Raw genomic sequence first — 18314 nt, forward strand, 5'->3', positions numbered from 1 at the left:
GGCACGTTTTTACAACTCCTTTAAAACACAACCCCCTGCTTTTTCATCTGTGAGCTGGGCAGGGGCACTGCAGCTTGGCAGCCGGAAGTGCAAAGGAATGATTTATACTTTTTTGAGTGATTTTTAGTAAAAAAAAAAAAAGAAAAAAAGAGAGAGATTACCTTTCCATATAGCCCCACTTAATGCGAGAGGAAGCCCTCCCCGCTGTTACAGCGGCAATGGTACCGGGCAGTGCCCCGCAGTCGCGGGGAGCCGGACGCGCTGGAGCCGCGTTGAGCGGGGCAGCGGCGCCCTCTGATGGGGGTTCCTTTCCCAAAGCTGCAGCTCCCTTCCCAAAGCTGCTCCTTCCCAGTGCTGTTGCTGCCTTCCCAAACCTGCTGCCCTCCCTCTTTCTCCCCCTCCCAGCCCCCCCCGGCCCCGGTGATACTCATAGCTGGAAGCTACGAGCTGCCAGACGTTTCCTCTGCTGGGAACGAATCTGATAGCAGTCTGTCCTCCCTTAGGATAAAGCTGCAGGTTCTTATTTACATTGTTTTTGTCTTATTATCACAGAATCATAGAATGTTTGGGGTTGGAAGGAACCTTTAAAGGTCACCTAGTCCCACCCTACCGCAGTGAGCAGGGTCATCTTCAGCTAGATCAGGTTGCTCCGAGCACCGTCCAATCGGATCTGGAATGTTTCCAGGGATGGGGAACCTACCATCTCTCTGGGCAATCTGTGCCAGTGTTTCACCACCCTCAGTATAAACAAGTTCTCTCTTATATCTAGCCTAAATCTCTCCTTGTTTAGTTTAAAACCACCACCTTGTGCCCTGTCACAACAAGCCCTGTTAAAAAGATTTCTCCCATCTTTCTTACAGGCCCTCTTTAAGTACTCAAAGACCACAGTAAGGTCTTCCCAGAGCCTTCTGTTCCCCAGGCTGGACAATCCCAACTCTCTCAGCCTTTCCTCATAGCAGAGTTGTTCCATCTTTCTGGTCATTTTTTTTTTCAGGTCCTCCCCTGGACCCACTCCAACAGGTCCATGTCTTTCCTATGCTGAGATAGACACAGCACTGCAGGTGGGGTCTCACCAGAGCAGAACAGAGAGGCAGAATCCTCTCTCTCAACCTGCTGGCCATATCAGGTCTGCTCAGTTAAATGCTGTGTGTATCTTAGGTCAACTACCTGAATCATCTCAACGAGATATGTTGCAAAAGCCTTGGCAGAGGTGGGAAAGGACCTGCGACACAGCAGTGGGCACTTTGGTGAGAACTCAGGAAAAGGAAATCATCTTAATTCAAAAAGTTGTGATTCTCTCATTTTATATGACGATTTGGGGATCTGCATCTAGTTAAATTCCTGTTTCAGAAAAGAGCTTTCAGCCCTATCCTGCCTTTTAAACAGAGCGTGGGTCTCTGTAGTATAATATCTGCCCCTCTATAAGCAACTCCCAGTGCATCCCTGCTGTTGACTGGAGCTCAGAGTAAATCCATTTATCTCAGCGCCCTCTGCTGCTGGCTGCAGGCTTTCAGGTAAAAGCAGGTTTCTGTTACCTCTAACTGAAAATCCAGGCTTTTTTGGAACATGTGTGGCATCTTTTCTTGCAAACTAGCTTTTTTTTTTTTTTTTTTTTTTTTTTTTTTTTAAACTGGCACTGTATTTTCCATATTTTCTCACATATATTTAGAAATTATTATTAATCTTTTTAAATTAAAAAGTTTCATTGTAATTCAATTCACAGGGAAAAAGCCAAACATCACCTAACATTCATCAAAATGTAGCTTAATGTAGCTATCAAAATATAGCTTAAAATTACTGTCTGCTTATCCATAGATTTAAAAAAAAAAATCATTGTTTTGGTGTGCAATATATATCTTTTCTTTATGAATAATTCTAAGACTAATGTCTTAAAATAAATCTAACTTCCTATGTTGTATGCTGATAAATCTAGCTTCCCTGTTACACCTGCAGACATAACCTTTTTTTTTTTTTTCATAGAATGATAGAATCACAGAATTGTAGAATCATAGAATTATTTGGGTTAGAAGGGACCTTTAAAGGCCTTCTAGTCCAATCCCTCTGCAGTTAGCAGGGACATCTTCAACTAGATCAGGTTGCTCAGAGCTCAGTCCAGCCTGATCTAGAATGTTTCCAAGGATGGGGCATCTATCACCTCTCTGGGCAACCTGTGCCAGTGTTTCACAACCTTTATTCTAAAAAGTTTCTTCCTTTTATCTAGTCTGAATCTACCTTCTTTCAGTTTAAAAACATTACTCCTTGTTCTATCACTATAGACCCTGCTAAAAATGTCTATCCCTGTCATGTAATATTTTTTCATAACCACCAGTGCTTGTTCTTTGTGGAGGAACATCACCAAACCTTCTTATTGTACCTGCTCTTTCAGCTTCCAGGAGTAATTTATAACAAGCCAGGAAAGCTCAACCACATGTCCTAAGCCCCTATGGACAGGTCCAAACAGTTTGTTACATTTAATAACCCTGTGGGGAAGGGTCTTTGGGCTTTCCCAGGAGTGGTGACCTCCCTGGGACACCCTTTGCCACAGCCTGAAAAATCTGTTCCCAAAGATAGTATCAGGGTACCTGGGCACCAGGATCCACCTCCCACTCTTCTGGGGCTGCCAGCCTCCCCATACCACTGCTTGCAGCCAGGGAGGACAGGGCAGAGACAGTAACTTAGTCTGAAATGTCTTCCCTGAAAAAGGCTCTGAAGCATCCTAATAACCATGAATAGGAACAGGCTGGTTGGAAGGGCCTACTGTGTCTATTTCAATGACCACTGCTACCCACCGGTGAAAAAGAGGGCCAGAAATGTATTTCTGAAGCCTGGCAGAGTCTTCCCTGTCGTTTCTGACCATGTATCCAAGAGGAAGATAGCAAAAAAAGCTCTGCATCAGACAGACTCAGAAATTAAATGATCAAGCCAAGAGGCAAACCAGAAACCCCAGCAGCTGACTTGTCTCTGTCTCTCTCCCATTTTCAAGAGCACATTATAATATCTGGCAAACTCAAGGAATGGTTTAGATGACTTTGTCTAGGAAGATGAGTCCTGTTAATAGTAATTTGTAATATTTTTGAAGACATTTAGTAAGTTTTACAGAGGATGTTTCTACTTTCTTTGTAAAAAAGCCTTTGGGTTTTCACTCTGTCTTTCCCTTCTCTGTTTTGAAATGGTGAGGAATTGCAAGGGATGAATGACAGCAGGAAGTTTAGGACAATCATAGGCAATGTTATGAAAATCCAAATCCTTAACACAAGGAGACACTGAAGCTATCCTAGGTAAACATTTCCAGCTGAGAGAGAGGACACTGCTGTTTATTTTTGGCAGCAACTGTAAAACCATCAAATGACTGGAAAACTGCAGAAAGGAGGAAACTTAAAAGAAGAGAGTAGGTGGGTAGAAAAGAAATTTAAAAACAACATCTCAGTAATTATTTTTTTATTTAATTTTTTGTTTTTACAACGAGAGTATTCGCAAATATGAAGAATCAGACAGGTTCAAACTGAACAGCAGGATACAAAACATCAAAGTTTGTTTTGAGCTACTACTAATAAATATCCACTCATAGCCAGGAAAGCCACACTGATACAGTCTGAAAGTTAGTCAGTCATGTTGAGCAGAACTCTGTTCTCTATTTGGAGAAAAAATACAACTTTTGGATTTCAAAGCATCATAAAATCATTTAGGTAGAAAAAGACCTTTATGACCTGTGGTAGATTTTATGGTCCTGCTCTGGCAGGACTTTCAAAGGTCCCTTCCAACTCCTAACATCCTATGATTCTGTGATCCTATGATGATCCCCATCCTTGGAGATATTCAAGGTCAGGCTTGACAGGGCTCTGGGCACTGAGGGTGTTTAGACCTTTGGAGGTCCCTTTCAACCCAAACCATTCTATGATTCTAAGGATTAAGAGTATTTCAGGTCTTTTTTTTTTTTTTTTCATATCACCACCTCTTATTCTTTATTTTGATCTGATGTAGATGCTCAACTTAAGACAAAAGTCCTGAACTTCAAATAAGTGATTGGCTCCCTCAAGCAGAGAGCCCAAAGACTTTCTTGTGTCTTTCTGTCCTTTTGCAGGAGATTGCTCTATGTTTGTGGCTTGTGTTTCCCTGTTTTAGGACCAAAAACTCCCTTTGCAATTTGAAGAGGAATCCTGAGTGCTAGCTTTATGGCTTTCAACTGACAGGAAAAGCAGAGTTTAGGTCATGCATGTTAAGCCAAAGACCTCTTGCATGATCTACTACTGCATGATTTATCCTTTGTAACACAAAGGGGTGTCTGGGGAGTCCCAAGAGCTGCTCTTGCAGATGCAACATTATCTTTCTTCCACACAACCATCTTTTAAAAGTGAATTAATCCACTTCCTCCTAGAAGCCAGACAAGACACAGAGAAAATGTGCTAAACTTGTTTCTCTCAAAAAATTTAAACTAAACATATAAGGGTATCTTTCAGTTTCCTCATCTGGGACATTGACACCTTTGGAACTGGCTTGTTCACCTGAATATAGCATCTTCTTTTTATTTCTTTATTGTTCCCATTCCCAAACAAAAGCCCCTGTACTTATCTAGAGTCCCATAATCAAGAACAGGCAGCCATTAAATGGATGTCTCTGTTCTGGTGAATGTTTAATATGACAGAAAGTTAGGAGATTCCATTTTCATTAATTTAATTCAGCTATGTTTATGTGGATACAAACTGCAGATGATATGGTTGGAAAAGAAGGTGTAAGTTATATTTATGCAATGGAATATACTATTCACATTTTAGGACATAGCCTGTAGAGCAAATTCTCAAGGTAGGGCATTTAAATTTCATGGCAGGAAAGATGAACTCTGAAGAAAAAGAATAAAAATTAAAAGCTGGCCTGTTACTTCATTTGAGGATTTTTTTTTTCCTCTCTCCCTTTCTTTTTAATTCCTACATTCTTTTAACTTGCTTTCTGGCAGTAGGCACTCAGATAATATGACCATAGGCAATGCTTTAGGGTGTTAAAAAATTCTGGGTGCATAAAAGGAGATATAGAAAAGTCAGCCAGCTATCTATAAGGGAAAAGTATTTCAGGCTCCCAAAACTGCTCATAATATATCCAGGGTCTCACTACTCCCTGAATGCTCCCTTTGGTTTGCTCCTACCTTGCACTGTGGCAGTCAGGGACTTCAGCCTAAATAGCAGGGTCCTGAGTTAAATTCTCATTAACTATGGTTTTAAGTGAGTTTAAGTCTCTCCCTTCCCTTCCCTTCCCTTCTCTTCCCTTCCCTTCCCTTCCCTTCCCTTCCCTTCCCTTCCCTTCCCTTCCCTTCCCTTCCCTTCCCTTCCCTTCCCTTCCCTTCCCTTCCCTTCCCTTCCCTTCCCTTCCCTTCCCTTCCCTTCCCTTCCCTTCCCTTCCCTTCCCTTCCCTTCCCTTCCCTTCCCTTCCCTTCCCTTCCCTTCCCTTCCCTTCCCTTCCCTTCCCTTCCCTTCCCTTCCCTTCCCTTCCCTTCCCTTCCCTTCCCTTCCCTTCCCTGCCCTGCCCTGCCCTGCCCTGCCCTGCCCTGCCCTGCCCTGCCCTGCCGTGCCCTGCCCTGCCCTGCCCTGCCCTGCCCTTGCTTTGGGTTGGAAGGTACTACCAAGATTGTCCAGTTCAAATCATCCTGCCATGTGCAGTGACATCTTCCACTAGAACAGGTTGCTCAAAGCTGCATCCATCCTGGCCTGGAACACTCCCAGGGAGGGGAGTCTCATGTCTCACCAACCTCATAATAAAGAAATTCTTCCTCACATCTAGTCTAACTCTACTCTCTCTCAGTTTAAACCCAATACCACTCTTCTTATCACTACATGCTCCTGTAAAAAGTTCCTTGGCAGCTGTCTTACAGGCCCCCTTTAGGTACTGGAAGTCTGATATAACATCTCCCCGGAGCCTTCTCTTCTCCAGATCAAACAATAATGCCAAGGAACATTTCTGGATTTCTGTTTCTCAGCTGGATCCTGGCATGACTTGGGTCCACGTGAGCAATTTCAGGTAGTTTTCAGGTCGAGTTTGGGGGTCCACACAGAAGAGACACTGTTCTCAAGAGGCAGATCAAATATGACCAATCTGATTTAGAGACTGTGTTTAATAATACAGATACAAGCTATTCTGTACCACTTACATTCATGGCATATGTGCCCTTGTGGCCAAGAAGGCCAATGGCATCCTGGGGTGTATTAGAGGGGATGTGGTTAGCAGGTGGAGAGAGGTTCTCCTCCCCCTCTACTCTGCCCTGGTGAGGCCGCATCTGGAATATTGTGTCCAGTTCTGGGCCCTAGTTCAAGAACGACAGGGAACTGCTTGAAAGAGTCCAGCGCAGAGCCACAAAGATGCTGAAGGGAGTGGAACATCTTCCTGATGAGGAAAGCTGAGGGAGCTGGGGCTCTGCAGCTTGGAGAAGAGGAGACTGAGGAGTGACCTCATTACTGTTTATAAAGATGTGCAGGGCAGTGTCAGGAGGACGGAGCCAGGCTCTGCTCAGTGATGTCCAAGGACAGGACAAAAGGCAATGGATGCAAACAGGAGCATAGAAGGTTCCATGTAAACATAAAGAAAAACTTTCTCATTGTGACAGAGACAGAGCCCTGGAACAGGCTGCCAAGAGAGGTTGTGAAGTCTCCTCCTATGGAGACATTCAGAACCCACCTGGATGCTTTCCTGTGTGACATAGGTGATCCTACTTTGGCAGGGGGGTTAGACAAGATGATCTTTTGAGGTCCCTTCCAACCCCTAACATTTTTTGATTCTATGATAGAGTTCAGATAGAGCCTAAAAAATTAGACATATTGTTTGAATTGGGTTAACTACATCCTCATTGCCTTCCATGCAATATTTATTCCAGTGATAGTATATTATATGAATATTAATATAGGGATGCAAATAATCTAAAGTTGTAATCATAAGGTAATTGTATATCATTGCTTTCATTATTATAAATGCACAAGCAAAATAAAAATCAATATTTCTTGCCTAAAAGGCATTGGAATGAGCAAGTGGAAATGAATCATTTTAACAGCTCTGAAATTAAACATTCTGTTCTCTGATATCCAAATGAGAAAGCTGAAAACTCCAATTGTAGCCTTTCTTCTACCCCTTGGTTTCAAACACCTAATGACTTGATTTGGCCACCAGAGGAGAATTTATCTTGCCAAAAAAAAAAAAAAAAAAAAAAAAAAAAAAAAAAAAAAAAAAAAGAAAGAAATTATAGCACTTTGAAACCCAGATTTGTTTATATGGAGTTTCAGAATATCTTCCTAAAAATATAAAATATAATGATAGTGCTTCTTAAAAAAGGCTCACAGATTCTCTGCCAATGTTGGACTTTGTTACTGAAGCTCCACATGATCATTTTTTGTCTCCAGCTAGGTAATTAAAATTTTCATCCCACTTTTGTTTCTGGGGCCTTAGACCGTTGGATTTTTTTCAGTGTTGAACTCATAAGAGCAGTATCACAGTTCCCTGAGTGACCAACCTTCTTCTAATCTTTTTTTTTTTTCATGTTTAATCTTTGAAAACTAGGATTGTTTCAAAGTTTATGATGAATCTGTTAGACTTTGGTGAAAAGATAAACTGGAAATACCCTTTACAACACATGGGATGTAAAAGAAGGAATATTAGTTAGTGTTGTGGAGAGAGGATTGGAATTCAGGAGAATGGTTCTCTCTCCCAGCCCTACTTTTCTTGATCCTGGTTGTGTGACCTTGCTCCAAACCTAACTTTTTATTGAAGCTTTATTGCCTTGCTACCTTTTAGTGATCAGTCCTTATCACACAATTAATTTAAAGGAACCTGAGCACATTCTAGAGGAGTGAACATCAGGAATACGCTTGGCTGAGAAACAGAAGAGATCAGTGTTGCAGCAGCAAGAACAGCATTCAGCACATTCCCCCATTCTGTCACAGAATCATAGATTCAGTCAGGGTTGGAAGGGACCACAAGGATCATCCAGTTCCAACCCCCCTGCCATGGCCAGGGACACCTCACACTAGATCAGGCTGGCCAGAGCCTCATCCAGCCTGGCTGCAAACACCTCCAGGGATGGGGCCCCAACCACCTCCCTGCACAACCCATTCCAGGCTCTCACCACTCTCATGGGGAAGAACTTCTTCCTCACAAAGAAACCTCTCTGCTGTGTGGGACCTCTTGTGTAAATGAAGAGTGATGCCTGTTTGGTCAGCTTCTCTCATTCCCTAGGGATTTCCATTTGTGCATCCTCAAATTATCATCTTCTAAGATGCTGAACAACCACAGATGAAGTTATTTCTTTGTTATTATTCACAGCATTTGCTATCTTCTTCTGTGACACCAATGAATGCTCAGTTGCTGTGAGAGACAGGTTACTGAACCTGCTGCTCTGGTTTGATACTATTCTTAGACTGGAATTCCACATACTATTTTAATCTTCACCCACATACTCATGTGTACAGAGTAAAATCCAGGCCATACATTTAAATGAAAACCTCACCTAACAAACAGGATGGCTTTATTCTTAGTCTTGAGATTTTCTAAAATCATGCAATTGTTTTGCATTGGAAAAGACCTTTAAGATCCAGTCTAACCATTAACTCAACACTGACAGGTCAGCACTAAACCATGCCCCTCAGCATCACATCTACATGTCTTTTAAATCCCTCCTGAAATGGTGAATCAATCACTTCCCTGCACAGCCTGTTCAAACTTTAGACAACTCTTGTGAAGAAATTTTTCCCAATGTCCAATCTAAACCTCCCCTGAAACAACTTCAGGCCATTTGCTCTTATCCTATTGCTTGTCACTAGGGAGAAGAGACTGATGCCTGCCTTGCTACAGCCTCCTTTCAGGGAGTTAAAGAGACCCTTTGGCTCTCCCCTCAGCCTGCTTTTCTCCACACCCTTCACCAGCTTCATTGCTTTTCTTTGGACACGTTCCAGAACCTCAATGACTTTTCTGCAGTGAAGGACACAAAACTGAACATAGTACTCAAGGTGTGCCCTCACCTATGCCAAGTGCAGGCATCTGCTTTAGTCCTGTTGGCCACACTACTGCCAAAACAAGTTAGGATGCTGCTGGTCTTCTTGGCCACCTGAGCATACTGCTGGCTCATGTTCCTCTCTCTGTTGACCAACACCCACAGTTCCTTTTCTGCCAGACAACTTTCCAACCACTCTTCCCCAAGCCTATAGGGTTGTTGTGACCCAAGCACAGGATCCAGCATTTGGCCTTCCTGAATTGAATACCATTGGCCCTGACCTATTGATCCAGCCTGGTTAGATCCCATGGCAGAGCCTCCATACCCTCAAGCAGATCAACAGTCTTGCCCAGCTTCGTGTCATCTGCCCTTTCTTTTGTGAATCTAGAGGTCAAACAAAAGCAATGACTTGCCATGATTTCAAACAGAATATTGAAAACAAACAGGTATTAGATATAAGAAAACAAAAACTCATCTCTCACCTATGTATCATTTAAGTATCTTGAAGGATGGACACTCCACATCCTCTCTGGCAACCTTCACCAGAATTAAAATAAATTCACAGTGAAAAGAAAAAAGGTTTTCTTACCTTTTGATGGAGATTCCTGTATTTCAGTTTGTGCCCTCTGCTACAGTCACTGGACACTACTGAGCAGAGTCTGGTTCTGTTTTCTTTACTCCTCCCACCAGGTAGTTGCTAAGATGGATCCACAGGGATCTGTGGGAAGCCCATTTTATTCTGGAGTGGCAGATGGGCACCAAGCAGAATACCCCTAGGCTGCTGAAATGGCAGCAGATGCCTGTGTGTGGGCCACTGAATCAAAGTAGTACTACTGTGTGTGTACACTGCATTTGTAGCCTTCACCGCTCATGCACACTTGTGAAAGAAAATGTTTAGCTTCCAGGTTTCCTTGAGTACCCAAGGAAAATTTGGTACAAGAAATCAACAGATGTAGTGAAGCTGTGAGACCTTGATCCTTTAGGAGAAGCACTGAGAAGCCAGGCAGGATAGGGCTGTCTAAAATGTCACTTGGTGCTTGTATGATCCCACTCTGCTCAGCACTTGTCGGCCAACACGCTTCCAGTGTATCAGCCAATCCTCCCAGTTTCATATCATGATCAAACTTGCTGAGGGTACACTCCATCCTCTCAACCAGGTCCTTGATGGAGGTGTTGAATAGGACTGGAGCCAGTTCTGACCTCTGGGGAACACCACTACTTGCAGGTCTCCAGATGGACTCTGCACCTTTGATCATGACCCTCTAGGCTTTGTTGCTGAGCCAGTTCTTGATCCATATCACTGTCTGCTCTTCTAACCCACACCTTCCTGAGCTTACCTGCAAGGATGCTATGGGAGACAGTGTCAAAACCCTTGCTGAAGTCAGAGCAGACAACAACCATTGCTCTCCCTGTATCTACCTATTCAGTCACACCATCTTAGGAGGCTATCAGTTTAGTCAAACATGATTTCTCCTTGGAAAATCCATGAGGGCTACTCCTGACAAACTTTTCTTCCATGTGCTTAAAAATGACCTCCAGAACGAGCTGCTCTGTCCCCTTTCCAGGGCTTCCACCTCATTCAGCACTGGGCCCACATTTTCCCTATTCTTCCTTTTACCACTGATGTATTTGAAGAAGTTCTTCTTGTTCTCTTATAACTTCCTTTGCCAGATTTAATTCTAAAAGGACATTGGCCTTCCTTGTTCTATTCCTACATACCTTGCCAGCATTCCTATACTTCCTCCAAGTGACCAGCCCCTTTTTCCACATATTGTGAACTTCTTTCTTCCACATGACTTTTTTTTTTACAGGTCTCATTCCCCCTCTACACAGTTTTTTACTCAAAGGAATGCACCTATCTTGAGCTTGGAGGAAGTGATGTCTGAATATTAACCAGTGCTCTTGGGACCCCCACCTTCCAAACTTTTAGCCCCCAGGATTACCCCAAGCAGGTCTTTGAAGAGGACACAGTTAGCCCTCCTGAAGTCTAGAGCTGCAATCCTATTTATTGCCCTGCTTCTTCCTCAGGGAATACTGAACTCCACCATATCATGATTGCTGTCAACAGGACTGCTCCCAACCTTCATGATTAGGTTTTTGGTGCCTGCCTAGAAAAATAAAATGCATTTTCAAGCAAAACATAAGTGGACACCTAGCCTCTCTAACATAAATGGGAGTTCTGATGCTGAACACATGGACAAATACTGCCATATAGATGTCATCAACCCTGCTAATTCTGGGAATTCACTCAACATTTTACAGATTTAGTCCGTTTCTCCCCTCCTCCCCCCTCCTGCCTGGTCACTTCCTTTGAATGCAAATCTGCCCAAGCTCTCTAGATGCAGTTTTCATATATAAATCTGATTGAGATGGATATTTTTTTAATTTTAAATCCTGTGACATTTCCCTTTTTGTCTTTATGTCTGTTGTGGTGTCTACAAATTAGAGGCTACTTGTACACATTGACATGTATTTTGGCACTGCACTTCTGCAGATCTCAGAGGGTTTGCCTTCTTTTTGTTTTAATGGCATGAGGGGAAAATTTACACACCAAAGTGAAAAGAGGTAGGAGAGGTAACCTCTCGTGTGACTGTATTTAAAATACTGATGAATTTGTCACAGTTGTGTTTCCTCTGACTTTGGAGGAGAGCACATACAGAACTGATCAGAGGAATTCACTACAGCACCTGGGAAATTGTATTTCCCAGAAGATTAGAAGAGTAATATTAATTATTGAGAGTTCATTCGTTAGGGAGCGGAGGTGGGGGTTGAATAAACCAAGTTTAAACATGTGGGAACTGCTTCTCAATCCATTTTGTTTTTGACCCAATATCCTTCTGTAGTTTCTGCTATTGCAGCTTTGCCCTTGGTGTGTCATTGTCTGGAATTACTTATAAAGTCATTTCTGCAAGCACTGAAGCAACACAGAAAGAAGGGTTGTCATCATGTTCCTAAACAGTTTTGAAACCAAGTGTATCTAGGAAATTTTGTTTAAAACCATTGTGTTTTGGTTGTTTGTGGGGTTTGGAGTTTAAAACTTTTGTTCTGGAAAGTTTGGCCAAGCATCTAAACTAGAGTTGCTTCAAGTCATAGAATCATAGAATTTGTTAGGGTTGGAATTGACCTCAAGGATCATCTAGTTTCAAGACCCCTGCCATAGGCAGGGACACCTCACACTGGATCAGGTTGCTCACAGCCACATCCAGCTTGGCCTTAAAAACCTCCAAGGATGAGGCTTCCACCACCTCCCTGGGCAACCTGTTGCAGTGTCTCACCACCCTCATGGGGAAGAATTTCTTCCTTAATATCCAATCTTAATCTATCTATTTCTATTTTTGTTCCATTCTCCCCAGTCCTATCACCACCTCATATCCTGAAAAGTCCCTCCCCAACTTTCTTGTAGCCCCCTTCAGATACTGGAAGGCCACAATAAGGTCTCCTTGAGCCTTCTCTTCTGCAGACTGAATAGCCCCAACTCTCTCAGTCTGTCCTCATAGGAGAGGTGCTCCAGTCCTCTGATCATCCTGGTGTCCCTTCTCTAGGCATGTTCCAGTACGTCCAGATCCTTCTTGTAATAGGAGCTCCAGAACTGGATGCAGTACTCCAGGTGGAGTCTAACCAGTAGAGTAGGAGCAGAGAGGGAGAATCATCTCCCTTGACCTGGTGGCTATGCTTCTCTTGATGCAGCCCCGGATGTGATTGGCTTTCTGGGCTGTGAGTGCACACTGCTGACTCATACTGAGCTTCTCATCCACCTGAAAGAGGATGTTATTCACATCTGAAGACTTTCATTGTTTCTGCCTGAGTAAAGCCAAACCTTGTGCCATAACACTGGAATCCAAATCAGGAGTGGGAACGTTGGCAAGTACCCTTGGCTGAAGTAGGACATGGAGATGAACTGTTGTAAGCTTCCAGAGAGAAGATTAAAGAATTAGTTTGAGAGTGTGGAGATGTGGAATTGATTGACAGCATTGTCCCAACCTTTCTATGCAATCACAGACAAGGCACTTCTGAGGGCATACATCTTGATTTAGTCTGGCCAGCTAAATATTAAGCATCCAGGGTTACCAAGTGTTCTAGCTTGCTTCCATTGCCAATGGACAGGAACTAGGATTCCTGCTACTTTTCCCTTGTAGTAAATGTGATGTAAATCATCCTAACTAGCCTAGATTCCTTCTTTAGGAGACCACAAATTGTTTTGCCTTGCATCTTTATCATAATACAAGCAGCATTAAATCTTGTGAATGGATTCTAGATGAGATAACTTTAATACAGCTACAATTAGGTGGGATAAATCCCACCTTTGATCTTTGTATAACCTGATTTTCTAACAGAAATACAGGGATAGTATTATTGTTGTTCCTATTGCTTTGTATGTCTTATCTGGAAGGAAGCCCTAGGTCCTCTCATGTCACACATTCAGTTCCTAGCCATAGATGATTGTCTTTATTTGTACAGAGGAAATTATTTTCAAGCACCAGACAAATCAGGGTTAAATCAACATAGATTTTATTGCCGTGAAATGTTTGATCAAATGTGGTCATTATCTTCATAGAGTCATGTAAAACAGGTAGCTTGTTTAGGAAATAGAAATATAAAAGATCATGTTTTTCACCACTGAATTATAAATTAAGTTAAATAAAGTGGAAGGAAAAGAAAGGGGAAAAAAAAAAAAAGGCAACAAACCAAACCAAACCCCCAAACCAATAAATGGGACATTGTTTGTTGGTGACCAAGTGTGCACTCACATTTAAATACAATCACAACAGCTGCTGTACAGAACAGAATTAATTGTACAAAAGAAAGAAAAGAACAACAATTAAAAAAAAAAAAAAAAAGAAAGATCAGATCTCTCCAAATAATCTTCACCTGGCAAAGGAAAATGACTTTATCTTCCTCCCCCATTCCCCACACAGGTGTACTTGAAGTCTTGCTGGACCTGTAATGAGGGCAGAGGCAGAGGATATTTTTATAAATACAGTTCCTGTATAATTATGTTTATTGATTCTTCCTTGTGTTGCAGGCTTATTTCTTCTCTTAATGCTGTTTTTCTCTTGTCCTGAAAGATGAAGAATTAGAGCAGCAGAACTATCTCGCCAAAGGATAAACAGAAGTCAAATGACCTTGGAATTCATCAGCAGCCCTTTTGAATACCTAAGACATCTGGGACCAAAAGTCCTTGTTGGTATTAGGAAATAAAGGGACAAACAAACAAAAATGCAGTTAGATAAATCAGCTCTTAGGACAATAAAGCAGCTCTTCTGGAGCTTTGCTGCAAAATTGTGAGCTGCAGCTGTGCCACTGAGTCATGTTCAAAGGAAGAGATGAGCTGGAGAAATATTTACACAGAGGTCCAGGATTTGGAAGGACTATACATTGTGCCTGCTTTGTAGCAGATTATTTTTGTTTTTTTTTTTTAGGAAAAGGTAAAGAGAAGCTTCAAAGAGCAAATTCCTTGTTGATTTGGAGAGCTGAAGTCTTTTCCCAATGAATGCTTGAGTTTGTCTTTAAAAGAGAAGTAAATTAAAGGTCCAAATTCACCCCTTGTGCCAGTTCTCCAAGGCAACAGAATGACACCTAGAAGGAGTTGGAGCTTAAGATGGCAACATGAAGGACAAAATTCTTGGCAGTCTTCAGTTGTAGGTGGCAGGGTCATCACTGTTTGTGGTTCACTCCCCTTTACAGGCCATACAAGTGCTGTTCCAGTCCTCATCATCTGCATAAAACTCTCCCTTTACACATCTCTGCCATGGAGTGATACTAATGGAGGACTGTGTGAACAGAGATCCAAATCTTGGGGCAGAGGTGGGAGGCAAGAATGTCACTCCTAGCACTCTCAGAGACTTACCTTCTAAGTTTAGTCAGTTTGTACTCACAGTGAGTAATACCTTGCTCTAGAAAGGAAGGCATGTGATTAATCAGCATGCTTACTTCAAGAGAAATTTGCTAACAGATCTAAATATCATCAGCAAGTCTTTGTGAGTCAAATGTGTTAGGGCTCAGTATGAGAAGTAAGTTCAGAGACCACCTTAAAGTGTTTTGAAATTAGTGGTGGTAAAGGTGCAATGCACACAAAGCTGAAGGGGCTGAAGTACAACAGGATCCAAACAGACAGCATTGGAGCTATGAATCTCTTTGCAGAGTTTCAAAAATCATAATGATTCTTTTACCCTGGCCATGGAAGTTTGAACCCTTTTCTGTACTCCTTTGATGCCCTTGACCTGGACAGAATAAACAACTCCATGATCTGTCAAAAGAAGAATTTTTTTTTTTTTCTTCAGATAATTTTCAAAGTCAAAAAGGTCCAAATATACCTAAATTTTTTACCAGTGAGCACCCACTTCCAGTCATGCCCTTCGTTCAGGCTGATCAATTAATGATGTGTTTTGAGATGGCAACACTTCTGTGGAGACACAGACTAAGAAAAAACAAAAAAACAACATGGGAATATTGTTCAGGTGTAAGTGGATGAGAACTTAGGCTGAGATTTTTGGCAGGAATGTCAGTTAATTAAGTGCTTAAAATTCAGTGCTTAAAACCACACTGAAAGTTCCAATTTTCAAAATCAAAGGCATTTTCATCACAAAACTGCTCCGATATCTAGTTCAGTAGAAAAGACAGGAATAATTGTTTATTCTCTGAATAAAACTTGAAAGTACAGATGAAAATAAATTACAGAAAGCCTGTGGATGTCAACAGATCTCACAGCTACCTCTTAAAAAGATTTTTTTTTTCTTTTTCAAATGTTCTAAGATACTAAAGGAAAAAACAGAAAGATTGGGATGTAAATGCATGTAACCTCTTCATGGTGAGAGTAGATGGTAGTTCAATAAGGTGAAGCAGATCTGTAGGTGTCAATAAATCAAAACCTGGAAGTTCTGGGGCTTCAGGAGTGTTCAGGTTTATTAATATTAAGAGGTTAAAGGGTGACCCAGGTCAAAAATAATTTGTCTGCAGTGATAATGTAAAAAAACAGAAGATGCAAACATTTAAATAAGTTATATACTGAATAAGTAACATTTCAAATAATGCTGTGTACATATTATTTCCAATATCAGACATTTGAACTTGATGGCAATAAAATGCTGCAATTTCATGGAATAATCCTCCTAGCCAGTTGTTCCCCCTTCTCCAGAAGGCTGATCTTTTAGTGAAGAAAACAGAAAAGGATTTGAAAAACTTCTTTCCCTCCATCAAACTCTAAATTAAATTAATCCACATCTTGAAGTAAAGGACAGCAATTGAATTGCTTTATAATAAGTTTCCCTGTGGTAAATCTGTTTGACCGAGGCAAGCTTTTAATTATTGCCTTCCTTTCTTTTACTCTTCCTCTATCTGGGCAATAGAAAAGCAGAATGAGTTTTCTTTTCACTTTTATTGTGAAAATAATAAGTACTTTCACACTCAAGTATTTCATGTTCTAGAGCAGGTCCACAATGTTTCTATCAAGGACATCTTTGAGGATCATGAATTTGATTTTTACCACCTCTCTAGAGGTGCTGGAGTGAAAAAAAAAATATTCAATGAAGTTCAGCTTTTGTTAGGCACTTAGCTGATCTTAAAGTGTTAAGGAGATAGAGTCCCATGAAGAAGCACCTGTTTCCCTCAATGCATAGAAGGTGCTTAGATGTAGGTATCTAAGTTTTATATCTACTGTGAACAAGGACAAATCTGGGCAAAATCATAGAATGTCATCTTTTGGGGCAAATTTCCTTGTGCAAGCAAATAAACTCATTATTTCCTAGAGTATTCTTTCCACCATGAGGGCAATGTCCTTACTGACCTCAAAAGAAACATCATCATGCCATAAGCTCTCTATTTGCTTCCATGCATTTGGACAGCAATGTTGATCAGTTTGACTCCCTACATAACAGCTTTAAATTCTCTTGGATATTTGTTATAGTCCCCAGGCTTAATCTAAAGCTGGTCAGCCAAGATGCAATGCATGCTAACTAGTTCTAGAAAGCTCCTATATGGACACACAGGAATCTAGCTGGGAAAAGTGCAGACTTTCAGGGCATGATTCATGATTCCTTTGAGGTGAGGTAAGTGCATACTATAAATGTCTTGTTGTCTCCACTGATTATGGGGAGAGGAGGATGGTTAATCCAGTTGTAGTGATGTGCAATGCATAATGCCACTGTCACATTCCAGCTACTGTCTGTGGACAATGACAGGCACTTCTACTGTTCACTTCTACTCCCTGTCCTAGACACTTGGTGTGAAAATCGAGTGATCACCCATAAGTACCTAGTGTTGTCCAGTTCTCCTATAGGTTTCATGTAATTTCTGTTGCTGTCTCAGATACCACAAAACATCTCAAATGGTGCTAAACACCCATGGACAATTGTTTCCTACCATAGAAAGAGATTAATTGTCCCTTGGAAGGAAAGGTGGTCTTCTGCTCATCTTAAAAGGAGTTTAGATGGCCAACATAACTTCATCCTGTCATACCAGTTCTTCCTAACTTTCTTGGTGAAGTGATTTCAGAGAAACAAGAAAAGGAAAGGAATAAAAGCCTTATTGAAGAAGAAGTTTGAATGTGGCTGGAAAAAGTCCCTTTACTCAGAGAGGCTTGAGTTCAAACTATGGCTCTAATGTTTTCTGTGTGAGGATGTGTGGTAAGTATTTCAATACTTCCAAAGTATTTTAGCAAGGTTATTATCATTCAGTTGTGGGGGACTAAGCCAATCTGTGTTATTTGGTTTTATTGTATTTTGTTTTCAGCAAGTGAGTAGATTCTGTTAGACCTCTGCACCTCAGCTGGATTTCTAAAGACAGTAAAGCTGCAGAAACAAGCTGTTGAAGAAAAGAAAGCATCATAAAATCAAGGCAACACAAAAGGTGACTCCAATTGCCAGCATTGATCCTGCTGAACAGAGACCCAAGGATGGCAAACTGCAGTGTTGTGGGACCAGGGCCCAAGAAGATTAAGGACAGAAGCCCATTCTGTCATTTAATCTGAAGTTCACAGAGGAATCAGGGCTCTTATTAAAACTATAAAAGAATTTTTTTTTTTCCACTTTAGCCTGCCATGCTCTTTTCACAAGAGACACCATGACTGCTGCTTGAATAGTCAGGACAGATTCCCTATGGGTTCTGGCCTCATTCCAGTGCAGCTTTATTGTACATTCCCACACGGGTATGAGCAGCACCCAACACCGAATGGTTCAGTTGTCTTGTGACCTAAGAATTCCTCTTTTGCCAGGTTTCCATATTGTTTTCCCAGTGGTGAGTAGATCAGGCATTTCCAATGGAGCAGAGGAAGTCCTTCTCTCCATCTCTCCAGCATGAAAACAAAGTCAGGATGCTGGAACTTCATGTCCCACAACTGACGCACTGGCCCTGACTG

This window comes from Indicator indicator, chromosome 9 (genome assembly GCF_027791375.1).
Source record: "Indicator indicator isolate 239-I01 chromosome 9, UM_Iind_1.1, whole genome shotgun sequence".
NCBI lineage: Eukaryota > Metazoa > Chordata > Aves > Piciformes > Indicatoridae > Indicator > Indicator indicator.